This window comes from Oryctolagus cuniculus, chromosome 12 (genome assembly GCF_964237555.1).
Source record: "Oryctolagus cuniculus chromosome 12, mOryCun1.1, whole genome shotgun sequence".
Lineage (NCBI taxonomy): Eukaryota > Metazoa > Chordata > Mammalia > Lagomorpha > Leporidae > Oryctolagus > Oryctolagus cuniculus.
In genome coordinates, this window is record NC_091443.1 from 22,823,169 (window position 1) to 22,837,092 (window position 13,924).

Consider the following 13,924-nt stretch of genomic DNA (forward strand, 5'->3'; position numbering starts at 1 on the left):
TATACAGTGCATATGGGAAACACAGCTTTAGTAGAGACCGAAGAGGTCAGGTCCAAGGACCATAAATACCTACATGAGAAGCTGCTAGTTTTTTTCATTCTAGCTGGTATCCTTGTTTGACTTAAGGGAATCATTTACTAATGTCACAAGAAAAACTCCAGGAAATGCTGTACAAGATTGTTCATGAGAGAGGCAACTCTATGGAAAATGAACACCTATTGCAAATCAGCATCTGCAATTCGGAGAACCTGCCCTTCAACCTTCAAGGTGGGCTCCCGCTGGAAACCATTCTGTTTTCTTGGTCTGTGGCTGGTTTTGTGAGCTGTGTCTCTTCCAAGCAGGAGTCACTCAGGCCCCTCCTACTTTCCTTCCAGTTACTCTGGAGCTCAGTGACCTATACCAAACCATGCCCCGCTGAGTGCCTCCAGGGGGGATTTTGTGGAGTTTAAACTCTATCATATAAATATACCCTCCACTTTTGATGGAATTCTGCCATCCATTTTCACATGACGCAGTAAGACTCTGACAACAGGAAACCCTAATTGTATTTCTTCAGGTGAGTAAAAAGCACCAGCAAGATCTGTGGCTTGCTTTAAAAGGCGCACTCCAGAGGCAGGGGGTGGGGGGTGGATAATAGAACGGTGCTGGGCTGTTAGGAGGATTTTACAGTGCTCCAGGCAAGAGGTAACAAGAGCCTGAATTAAAGCAGCGGGACTTAAAAGAAGAGGCAGATAGGGGAGATGTATGAGAGATAGGATCAAAAGAGTTTGGTAACTGATTGAAGGTGTGGGGAGAGGAAGGCAGAAATGCAGAAGTGCCCTTCTAAAGGTGTGAGGCTGAGTTAGAAGGAGGACGACAGTACCACCTCCCCAGGAAGGGGAGCCCAAGAAGAGCAGTGATTCTGGGGCTCAGGAGTAACTTATTTAGAAAATAACAGGAATATGTTTGGCTTCTGTGTGCTGAATCAGTCATAATTCGTGTGAACATATAGAGTTATTACACAAACTGGGACACCACCAAGAAAGAGGACCCTTTCACAATTGCAGCAGGACAGCTGGTCTAGACCAAGGCTGCTCCAAGTACATCCAGATGTTTGGTCTCCCTATTTATAATACCTATTCATAATCACTCAGCTGGGGCTGGTGTTCATGATGTCGATGGACAGTTCATTGACCATGACATCTCAGAGTTATAGGGTACCCCAAATGCAGGGTACCCCAGAAATACATAGTCACTCAGCACTCCTAGAAAATCCTCTCCATGTCACTGTCACTGTCTGTGTCCAGCACCTACCTGAACATTGTCTAGGAGGGAATCATTGTGACACTCAGAGCACATTCTGTTTTTGAACATTGGTAAGGTTCTTTTCATTTTACTTAGCTAAAATTGCTTCCCTGTAAACAATCACACTTTGGTACTACTAATCCTTCAGATAATGATGTCACTACTATTAAAATAGCTTACATTTACTGACCACCTGCAACAGCTGGACCTTTCATGCACAATATTTTAAGATTCCTGTATTTATTTATTTGAGAGAGTGAGTGAGAGAGAGAGAAGGACAGAGATCTTCCATCTGCTGGTTCACTCTTAAATTTCTTTTTAAAGATTTATTTACTTATTTGATAGGCAGAGACACAGAGAGAGAAGGAGAGAGAGAGAGAGAAAGAAAGAGAGAGAGAGATCTTCTATCTGTTCATTCACTTCCCAAATGGCCACAATGGCCAAGACTGGGCCAGGCCAAAGCCAGGAGCCAGGAGCTTCTTCCAGGTCTCTCACACTAGTGCAGGGGCCAAGGACTTGGGCCATATTTTGCGGCTTTCCCAGGCACAATGGCAGGGAGCTGGATCGGAGGGCAGCTGGGACTCCAACCAGCACCCATTTGGGATGCTGGCACTGCAGGGAGAGGCGTAATCTTTTGTGTCTCAACACTAGCCTCTGGTTCACTCTTCAAATGCCTGTAACAGCCAGGCCTGGGCCAGACTGAAACCAGGAGCCAGAAACTCCAATCTAGGTCTCCTATGTGGGTGACAGGGACTCAGTACTTGAACCATTACCACTTCCTCCCAGGAGCATTAGCTGGAAGCTAGATAAGAAGTGGCATAGTTGAGACTTGAACCAGGCACTCTAATATGGGATACAGACACCCCAGACTTCAGCTCAACCCACTGCTCCACAATGCATGCCCCACATGCATTATTTTTGAAGCTCTCCAGCAAGTCATATATTATAGCATTCCCATTATCTAGATAAGCAATAGACACTGAGAAGAAATGTTTTAAAAGGGCACTGCCAAGTCATGGAGCAGAATGTGAGCTAATTCTGTCTTCCTGATCCTAGCCCATGTGTTTTCCACACTAGCAAGGATCCGCATGTCAAAACAGTTTGCCTCTGGAGGAATGCAGACTAAGTGTATGCTCTCCTCCCTACATCAGACTTATGATATTTGAAAAAATTATCATCTCTTCCCTTGCTGGCCCTGATTCTGATTCTATCCTCCCCACATCTGCCCTACCATCAGACACCAGCTTTTTCTTTTTAAAATTCTTGGATCTCTCAATCTTGATGAGTTTCACTTTGGTAATGGATTTCTTAGAATATGATGCTCAAGACCAAACCCCACATTTTAGGTGTTTCCCACCCAGAAAAAAACAAAAAACAAGTAAAACAAAACAAAACAAAAAAACCAATCCACATGCTCTGTTCTGGGCTCTAGACTTCAGTACAAGATATGGTCTCTGTGGCTGGCTTTGCCATCCCTACCATCTCTTCTTCACAGACCAGTCATTTGCCAACATGAGTTATCACATTGTCAGTGACTTACCAGGGCCCAGCATGGAGGGTGTGGTATCTTGATGTAATCAGTTTTCACTACTCCAAATGGAGGTTTCGGTGCTGGTGGGTGCAGCAGACATCTGTTGTTTTTACTTATCTCAACCTCTTTTTTATTTTGCCCTGTCAGCCTTTATTCCAAAGATGAGCCAGATTCCACTACTGGGTTCCAGGAGCAGCACTCACAGTATTGGCTCATCCAATTACATTCTGACTCCCATACCCCCAGCCCAGTAATCAGTATAGGAATGGACAGAGTGGGTTAGTGACTATCAGTTAACCATTGCCATAATTAAAAATTATTCCAAAAACTCAGTAGCTTATAACAACAAGCATTTATTTCTTGCTCACATTTCTGCAGGTGGCTGAGGTTTGGCTAATAACGGCTGGGCTTGGATGATGTCTGCTCCAAGTAAATGATCATGTCCAGTGTTGCTCCAACTGTCTTTCATCCTCCTTGCACAACATGTGTTTTGCACGAGGCGTGTTCCTCTCATGGTGAAAGATTGGAGGGCAGCAAGAGGGCAAGCCTAGTTGTATACTTCAAGCTTCTTGTATCACATTTTCCAACATCCCACTCACCATGCAAGTCACAGAATCATCTCCATGGCTAAACTGGGCATGGGGTAGGGACGCATTGCCTACCAACAGGCCATAGCAAGAAGGTAGAGTTATAGTACTGCTACAAGGAATAAAGAATTATGGCTGAGAAGCAATTTAATCTACCACAATAATACAGTCAAGGCAAATGTCATTCTGTTCCTAGACTTTGTTAAGCTCTCCAGGAAGTCAACTCTATTTCCAGTGGACTGGATATTATAATGAAGTAAGCCTAAAGTTTTGGACTAACACTTAGAGCAAGGATTGAGCCCTTCAGAGAAAGAAGAGCCTACAAATGGAGTTTGGAGAGAGGAGTTGAACCCTGAATCGAGCAATATCTTAAATCAAGACGACTTGCTGAGTAGTATTCAGATATGTGACCCAATATATTCCCTGTTTGCCAAAACCAGTTGAGTTGGACTCCCTGTCATTTGCAGATTAAAAAAAAAAAAAAAAAAAAAAAAAAAAAAAAAAAAAAAGCCAGAGTGCCAGAGTCCTAACAGGTATACTGAATGAAAGAATTCACTGCTGACCACATGGTTACTAATCCTGTAACTACCCTGGTCAGAGTTCTAATAGTGCTGACTTCTAACCCATGCATCACTGTGGCAGCCCTTCCCAGACGGTGTAATTGCATGCAGTGTGTGAAACTAGTCCATTTCATCTTGTTCTTCAAACACCTTTTCACACCATCTCTAATCACTAGTAGTCCAGGCTGACTTTTAATATTTTATCCCATTAGAACACCCTTGTCATCTTATTTGACTTCAAATATTTCTTCATGTAGAAGTAGGAAGGAAATGCAACTGAAATGAAAACTCTGGAATGAAAGTTTAAATGAAGCAAGTTAGTGTTTTCCAGAGTTTCAAGTCTATCACCTTGATCTCTCTTAGTTTCCCCTTCTATATAAAGGGGATTGTTTCTGTCTCAGAAAATGATTTACAAAGCTGTTCAAAGAAGCAAATTAGATAATGAACATGAATGGCATATTTTTATTGTTATAGTAAAATTTCCTACATGTAATAAATTTATAGAGAAACCACTTGGCTGTGTTCTGTGTAGCTAGATGGTCCCTAGCACATGTATTACAACCGCAGCAGTGAAAGAAACAGGAGCCTCATCTTCTAGTGCTTTCTTAGATGCAGAAAGCCTTTCCCCAAACTTGCCTTCTGATTCACTGGCCCCAGGGGTTTGCATGTCCAACTGTTAAAGCAAACACTGGCAATGGGATGGGATGGCGGAGATGGGCTTAGTGCAGACCAGTTTTATATACCATGTGCAAGAGAGGACATACCTGAACAAGACCAAGGTTCACTTCTCAGGAAAGAGGAATTGCAGTAACATTGGGGACCAACACTGTCTGGTACAGCACCTATCAAACTCTATCATATACAGCCTCTTTCATGTCTGAATCCCCCATGATCCTCTAACTGCCAGGGCAAGAGGGACAAGGTCTTGCTGGTACGTCTCCTGCACCCATACAGCTTCTGAAACCCGGTGGGAATTCAGTAGACACTCCATTTTGTTATTGGATGAAGTCCATCTCAGCTTTAAGTCTCTATAAACAAGCTTCAGTGGAGGCTGACAGTCATCTGCACCGTCTCTGCTGGGGGGAGACCTAGCAGGGAGGAAGAAACACTCCGTGATATGTGTAAAACTCCTGTTGGCCTTTTGTGATTCTTTGATTTTTAGACTGATTCCATTTCCCTGCCCCCTTTACATTATTATCTAAAACCTTTAGAACTAATTAGAAGTGGGAGGATCAAAGATGATATATTTTAAATTTGCTTCCCGCCTCACCCACTTAAAGTAAAGAATCCTGCATAGCCCATTAAGCTGGAGGTACTTGCTGACAGGAAGGAAACCATCTGGTGAACAACTTCTGTTAATTATGTTGGAACATACTAACGAGAATAAAGAACAGCCCTTAATGACCTTCCCCTTGGTGGCAGAATCCACTGCAGAGTAGACAGTCATGGCTCAGAGCCAAAAGCTAATGGTTAGTATTGGCACTGAACACTCAGGCTCACTAGGATTTAATAATCTCCCCTTGGTGGAGAAAGTATTTTAGGCATTCACAGCATAAATCCTCCTACCACCTGCATGTAACTGAGCTCCAAAATAGTCATTTAGGGCATTATTTGGAATCCCTTAGTAGATGTGAATCTGGGTGTTACCTCCTCTGCATCTTTCTTTGCTTTTGAACACATCGAAAAAGACCAGAGAAACATTTGCGTTTTGTTTCAACCAATAACAATATTTAAGTATCACTTGGCAAAGGCACTGATGCAATTATTGTATATCCCAGAGGGATGGAGATGCACAAAATAATTATCCTCATTATGACCTGGATGAGTTAATCATTTATAATAATGTTTCGAATACCACTGTAGCCTTGGAATCTAGACAACCCTGTGTTGTCCAGCAAAGAGGCAGAGGCAAATCTTGGGCATTTATATCATAAGTTAGCTAAACGTGTCGCAACATCAATATTTTTTATTTCATTTATTTCTTCCCTACTTGGTTCGAAAAAAGATATTTAAACTGCTTAATATGGTGACACAAGATGAAGTAATTTTAATATGAAAAAAAATTTTAAAGGAAAATTTAAAAAGAAAGCAAAAGGCAGAAAAAATAAATCCAAACCAGGAGTGAGTCTAATGTCCAAATGTGCATATCATAAAATTCTACACCTTATAGGAAGTGGACCACAAACTTGGCTCCAAGTTTCCCAGGGGCCCAAACGGAAGAGGCACTTCAGTGGGCCCTTGGCGATCTCAGGAAGAAGTTTCACACCCAACTTCAGCACATATCTAAAGCACCTCCTGCATTCATGATATGCGCGCGCACACACACACACACACACACACCCCTTAGCAGTCACTGCCTCAAGTCAATTGGGAAATGTGACTGCACAGAAATCTCAAATAAAAGATCTAGAACTATGAACTGTCAACTTTTATCTCCTAAATTATAACAAATCTGTAAAGATTATTAATCTGTAATATATTAAAGCTTAATAACCCTAGATATTAGCCAAGAAGTACTTTATATATAATTTCTTTATATATTTTTCAGGCTTTCCTATGTATATCAAATGTAGAATTTTTATAAAGGCAGGTATGTCCAAGAGTTTGCACAGAAGTAGCAAAATAGAAGTTGTTTATGCCTAAATCATCCCATCTGTGTCTCTTGGACAATACTCGGTCTCCTTTGCAGCCACATGCATCAAGCAATTGGCTAAATATCCTTGTAGACAGGATGTCTCCTATTTGCATTTGAAGTATTCTATTTAAAATATAAAAAAGCAATTAATTTGCATTATTTATTTAATCTGTCCTTGCATCCTAGTGTCACAAAAACTGAAAATAAATATTAGGTCATTATCAACCTATTTCAGAATATCTTTGTGTTCAGTGATTCACATGTTTTATTCTTTAAAAAAAAGAAAAAAAGAACTTCAACCTTTGAAGCTTTTGATGTCTCCTCACCTCCTACTATGGTTGGTGCCACCCACCACAATCTTTGAAGTTGGCTCATCTGGTAATAGACTTACTGCAAGCTGTAGTGCGCACCTACCACTCAAAGAGTTAGATGTTGTCCATGTGACAGATTTAATCAGTCCCTCGGTCTCTCAGACATGCAGCTGGTGGTGAATTCTTTTTTGCTAGTGTAATATTGTAAGTGTCTTAAGTCAAAATTAAAGCTGCCATTAAATTTTCATCTTGTTCTTCAAGAAGACTGTTTTCTGGAAGTAGCATGTGTATACATTTTTATATGGCAGTGCCAAAGAGATATTTTATAGTACATCAAAATTTTAGTGTTCAGAAAGAATGGCCCAATTTAATAGAAAAGTCAGTAAATAATCTGAGTGTTGGATCTGGGCAAATGCAGGTCACCTAGAATTATTGGTAAAAATAAAAATATGACCCTCTTTTGGCAGTTTTATGCTACAGATGCTGCATTTAAGATGACAGCATTGAAATACAGAAAAACATGTGGAATTTATAGAAATGCTCTCCATGTCCAGATTGCCTGGCTTCCACAAGTCAAAATGTCACTTCTGAAACACATCATTTACCAGTCCTTCAGCAAAGCAAACAATCCTTAGAAAAGTCCCCCATGGAACCGATGGGGTACACAGTAATAGAGTTGGAATGTCATCACAGTCAGGAGAATGGAGCTTCAGAGATTGCCAACATTTTTACAGAGAAGTCAAAAAAGGAAATGGATCTAATATTGAGTATATTGGACAGAAAAAAAGACTTTGGGACACGAAAATGGACTTTTGACAACACCCACAAATATGTATCCTGGGGGAGATTTGGGGTGTGGTTGGGGAGTTAGAGGATACCAGTTAACACTATTCTTAACTCATTCTGTATAGAAAAATGAGAACTCCAAGGATCAGAGAGACATTTTAAAGATTGATGCTTTTCTGTAATCATTCCCAATCCTTTTACAAATCTGTATTTGGGCCTATCTATGGAAGAGGTTTTTGACCAATGTCCACTGCCATTTTGATTAAGTAAAAAGTATGTAGATATTTTTATCTTCATTTTAATGAAAGCTGAAATACAGAACAAGACATGTATTGAACTTCCATCATGCCCTAGGAAGCGATGCTAATGAGCTGGTGTTTGTGCTTAGGTACTATATTTTTTTATTTTTTTTATTTTTTGACAGGCAGAGTGGACAGTTTTTTTTATTTTTTGACAGGCAGAGTGGACAGTGAGAGAGAGAGACAGAGAGAAAGGTCTTCCTTTGCCGTTGGTTCACCCTCCAATGGCCGCCGCGGCTGGCACGCTGCGGCCGGCGCACTGCGCGCTGATCCGAAGGCAGGAGCCAGGTGCTTCTCCTGGTCTCCCATGGGGTGCAGGGCCCAAGCACCTGGGCCATCCTCCACTGCACTCCCGGGCCACAGCAGAGAGCTGGCCTGGAAGAGGGGCAACTGGGACAGAATCCAGCGCCCCGACTGGGACTAGAACCCGGTGTGCCGGCGCCGCAAGGCGGAGGATTAGCCTAGTGAGCCGCGGCGCCAGCCGCTTAGGTACTATATTAAGAGTTGAGTTCTGGGATCAGACAGTCTTGGGATAGATCCCAATCTCTACAGTCCCCTACTGGACAAGTCTCCTGACCTGTTGAATCTTCAGATTTTCTCATCTGTCAAATAGGAATGGTGCCTTTTTCACAGTAGAAGGGATAAATGCAATTTTGGTGAACCTTTATTTTTTATTTTTTTTATTTTATAATGGATTTTTTTTTATTTGACAGGTAGTGTTGTAGACAGGGAGGGAGAGAAAGAGAAGAGACAGAGAGAAAGTTCTTCCTTCCGCTGGCTCACTCCCCAGTGGCCGCCACGGCCAGCGCTGTGTCGATCTGAAGCCAGGAGCCAGGTGGTTCCTCCTGGTCTCCCATGCGGGTACAGGGGCCCAAGCACCTGGGCCATCCTCCACTGCCTTCCCGGGCCACAGCAGAGAGCTGGACTGCAAGAGGAGCAACCAGTTCTAGAACCCTGCACTCATATGGGATGCCAGTGCCGCAGGCAGAGGATTAACCAGGTGAGCCATGGCACAGGCCCCGGTGAACCTTTAACCAAGAGTCTGTCATAATAAGTAATATCAGTAAAGTATAACCGGTATTACTAGTGAAGATTCACTAAAGCCCTACATCCATTTATGTGTTTATTTATATAAAATGTATTTTATTTATTTGAAAGGTAGATTTAGTTGTAGAGAGAACGAGAGAGAGAGAGAGAGAGAGAGAGATTTCCATCTGCTGGTTCACTCCCCAAATGGCCCGAGACAGTCAGGTCTTGGCCAGGTGGAAGCCAGGAATCAGGAACTCCATCCCATGAGTGACAGGGCCCCAAGCACTTGGGCCATCTTCTGCTGCCTTCCCAGGCACATTAGCAGGGAGCTGGATCACAAGTGGAGCAGTCGGGACTCAAACCAGTGTTCCAAATTGGGATGCCATCATCACAGGCAGCAGTTTATTCTGCTGCAGAATACCAGCCTGAGATCCTATACCTTTTTTTTTTTTTTTCAAAATATTTATTTTATTTATTTATTTGAAAGACAAATTTACAGAGAAAGAGAGAGAGAGAGAGAGGTCTTCCATTTGCTGGTTCACTTCCCAGATGGCTACAATGGCCAGAGCTGGGCTGATCTGAAGCCAGAAGCCAGGAGCTTCTTCTGGCCATGTGTGTGCAGGGGCCCAAGCACTTGAGCCATCCTCCAATGCTTTACCAGGCACTTTAGCAGGGAACTGTATCCGAAGTAGAGCAGCTGGGACTCGGACCCCTACTTGTATGGGATGCCAGGGCTTTAACCTGCTGTACCACAACACAGGCCCCAAAGATCCTGCATCTTAATAGGTGTAATGAAATTATTGTCATCCAGGGCAGCAAAGTATTGGATGAAGAAACTCCTGCAAGGCCTAGATCTTAATACAAGGTGGATTTAGCATATATAGTATTCTAAATAATGACAAATTCCATGCCTTCTTTGACAAGATTATGATGTAACTACAAATCTATTAAGGAACAAAACACTATGTCCTGAGATTCTGTTAAATAATGAAGAAAACATTTGTATAGGTAAATATGAGACTTCTGCTTCTAGAAAAGTAAATTATCATTTTTTTTATTTTAGATAATCTCTAGATTCTTGAGTAACTTGGGAGTGAAAAGCTATGACTCAGTTTTACACAAGCATTTAAAAAAGATGAGTAAAAGCTTTTATCTTGGTTTAGCAATTATTATGTTTATCTCAGAGGGTAAAAATTTGACTCCCATATCTACACTCACCTTGTTATGGGTAAATTGCTTAATCTCCTTATTAATCATCTTCCCCAACCATAAAACAGCATAATATTTACCAACCTCACAGGTTGTTATGAGTCTTCATTAATTAATGTTGGGAAGATTAAGATCCTTAGAAGAAAGGAACTGTAATCATCATTTTATTTTTGCATGATATGTTAGAGATTAAGAATTTAAAATGCTATTCCTGTGACAAAGGCCAATAAAAATAGGCAGACCTAGCATCTGAGGGCAACCTGCAGCCTATAAAGTGATTCCCCCTGGAAATCATACGAGAGGCTTCATTAGATTCTAATTTTAGAATGTTTTGTCCTTATCTTCATCTGCATGAATTCACCATTGATGCAGGAAGGAGTTTAAAGTTCCTTTTGTCCTCTCATCATTTTGCCTTCAATCTCTGCACTTAACCAGCACTCCTGCTACTTTCAGGTTTCACTCTTTTCAGGGCTGGGCTAAGGAGCGGGACTTCTGAGGACAAGAAATCAATAGTCAACAATAGGAAATGACTAAGAGTATTTCAACTGAATTCACCTCTCTCTCTTTTTTCATCTTTGATATTTTTTCCTTTCATACTGTTTTTGGATCAACAATTTATTGTGTTTTGCTTTCTAGGAAACTGCCACAAACTTCACCATTGCAGGTGAAATTTTAGTACACGGAGGCACATGACTAGAAAATATCTAATTACACAGGACTGCTTTCCCATTACATTGTCAACAGATAAGACAATTTTCAAAGACGATTGCAGGGTTTGATGATGCTTTGCAAATAGTTTAGACCCCTGAAGAAAGCAGAAAGCAAACCAAAGGGTTTCCAGCTATGGCAGCCCCTCTACAGAGACACCTGCTAAGACACATCTGAGCACATCCCTGGTCTGCTTAAAACCCTTTCCCTTGGCTCTCCACAGTCCTTAGACAGAGGCCATGATTTAGGTAGGGCTCCGTAAGGAGGGGCACAAAGGGGCACTGATCTTCATTACAATCCTACTGCCTGTTTCCCTCCTCAATCGTAACCCTCAGCTTGGAATGCATTTCCCAGCCTCCAGCTAGTCCTTCAAGGCTCAGCTCCAAAGTTAGCTGTCAACATCCCTAAAAGTTAACCGCACCATTTTCTGGTTCCCCATAGCATTCACACACACATGTGCATTAGCCACCATTGTATTCATGTGTATACACATATGAATGCATACATGGAATATATAAAATAACATATATATGAAAGGACTTCAAAAAGTTAATGGAAAATAGAATTAAAGCATTTGTTTTAATGCAAAAATTTTTTAAATGTTTTTTTCCAATATCCATTTTTCATGAACTCTCTGAAGACCCCTTATATGCATGGATTCATAGATATATCTGCTTTGTATATCTTCATTATTGTTTATTTGGCATTTTATTCATAACTTCATATTTAGACTTATTTAAAGTATGTTTAAATGTTAAATTTAAAATAGATGTAATTATTTAATTTCCTGTCTGCTTTTATCCAGTAGGAACCTTCCAGGTCAGAAATTTACAATGGGATTTAGATACAATGATAGTATCTACCTTTATTCAGCACTTATGTTTTTTAAAAAGATTTATTTATTTATTTATTTATTTGCTTGAAAGGCAGAGTAACAGAGAGAGGGATGGAGGCGGGGGATGGGGCATGGGAGATATCTTCCATCTACTGGTTTAGTCTCCAAATGGCTGCATTGGCTGAGGCTGTACCAGGCTGAAGCCAGGAGCCTAGCACTCCATCAGGGTCTCCTTCATGGGTGGCAGGTACTCAGGCACTGGACCAACTTCCATTGTTTTCCCAGGCACATTGGTAAGGAGCTAGATGGGAAGTAAAGCAGCTGGGATTCCAACAGGCATTCTGATACGGGATGCCAGTGGTGCAAGCTCACTTCCAAGCTCGTACTTACTTGTTTTTAAACATTTATTTTACTTATTCAAAAGACAGAGTTATAAAGAGAAAGAGAGAGGGAGAAGCCGGTTTTCCAACCACTAGTTCCCTGCTTAAATGGCTGCAATGGCCAGGGCTGGCCCAGGCCAAAGTCAGGAGCCAGGAACTTCATCTGGGTCTCCCTTGTGGTTGCAGGGGCCCCAGCACTTGAGCCATCCTCTGCTGCTTTCCCAGGCACATTAACCGGGAGGTGGGTCAGAAGTAGAGCAGCTGGGACTTGAACCAGCGCATATAAGGGATGCTGGTGCTGCAGTCCTAGGCTTAGCCCCTTAGGACACAGTGCCACCCCTGCCCCAGCACTTTATGCCTGTGCACATTTCATTTAATTGAACAAACACCCAGTGAGAGCAGTGTTATTATTATTGACATTTATAGATAAGGAAATGAAAACTCTAGCAAATTAAGTAACTGCTGCTAGTCTTGAGTGCTTTGTTAAGCTTCTGACCCAGGTTTTCTCTGGACTCCAAAGACTCGACCTTTGACCCCTTGGTGATGGAGGCAGTAGGGCGAGAGCCGCGCAGGCCAGTGGCTTGGGAGTCAGATCACTTCAGGGCAAGCCCCCATTCCATTATGTCTCAGTGGTGTGGGTCTAGGATATTTCCTGTATTTCATGGCCATACTGAGTGAGAGAGACCCAGATCCAGAGTTGAGAGCTCAGAGGGAAAGGGGAAAATACAACTGCATTTAGTGAAGAAAAACTTACTCTGTGAAAAACTAATGTTGTTGTTGTTCCCTCGCCAGTGAACAATGGCTAAAATATTAAAGTCTGCATTCTTCTGGACTCAGCTGTATCTAGCCTTTCCATCCCCGCGGCTCAAGACAAGGTAATGTTAGCATCACCTGGGACTTTGCGAGAAATGCAGCTCTCGAGCCCTGTCCCAAACTTGCGAATCGAAACTACTTTTGGACAAGATCCTTGAGTGATTCTTGTGCTCAGCATAGCTTGAGAGGCGCTCGTCCGCGGCGTTCTCACTTCCTGCCCAATTTCATTAAATTGTGGTTCTCAGTAAGTCTTGTCCGATTCTCCGTTGTTGTTCCAACAGCTTATATCTAAGAGGGACGTGAGAGAGAGTGGGGATAAGGTAACCCGTAAATCAAGAATCAGATTCAAATGTCAGGTTTGCTATAAGTCAGCTGAGTGACTTCAGGAAAATAACTTTCTGTGCCTGAGATTCGACCTCTATCAAAATGTTTTTGGAGGAAGGAGGATAAGAGGAAGGAACTAGGAAAGAGGAGCAGTTAGCATGAGTTTATTATAAAGGTGTCTTTTAGTTCAAATAATTACTAATAAAAGATAAAACACAGATCTGACTAAAAGTGGTAAGGATTTCACCTCTGTTTTAACTGCTACTATATTTTCTTTCTTTTTCCAAAAATATCTTTTATTTGAAGAATATAAACTTCATGCATTTAATAAATACAACAACTTTAGGACGATTTTTTTTTAGTACTTAAGAGGATTCTTCAAAAAGTCAATGGGATGTATATATTATGTACATGCATATTATGAAAAAAACTATACATGGATTTCAAAAAATTTTTTTACTGAACTGCGATTTTTTCAAGATTTATTTATTTGATAGACAGAATTACAGAGAGAGAGGAGCAGAGCTAAAGAGATCTTCCATCTGCTGGTTCAATCCCCAAATAGCCACAATACCCAGAGTTGGGCTGGTCCGAAGCCAGGAACCAGGAGCTTCCTCTGCATCTCCCACATGG

The 13,924-nt window shown here is 41.6% G+C and overlaps 1 long non-coding RNA gene across 2 annotated transcripts in view; it reads left to right on the forward strand.

The window, feature by feature from the left end:
• LOC103351253 (uncharacterized) overlaps positions 1 to 13,924 on the forward strand; it is a 219,647-nt gene that overhangs the window by 183,435 nt on the left and 22,288 nt on the right. For both annotated transcript variants that reach the window (XR_011380719.1, XR_011380720.1), the window contains exon 6: positions 12,947 to 13,029. This is a non-coding gene — a long non-coding RNA (uncharacterized lncRNA). The remainder of the gene's footprint in view (positions 1 to 12,946; positions 13,030 to 13,924) is intronic.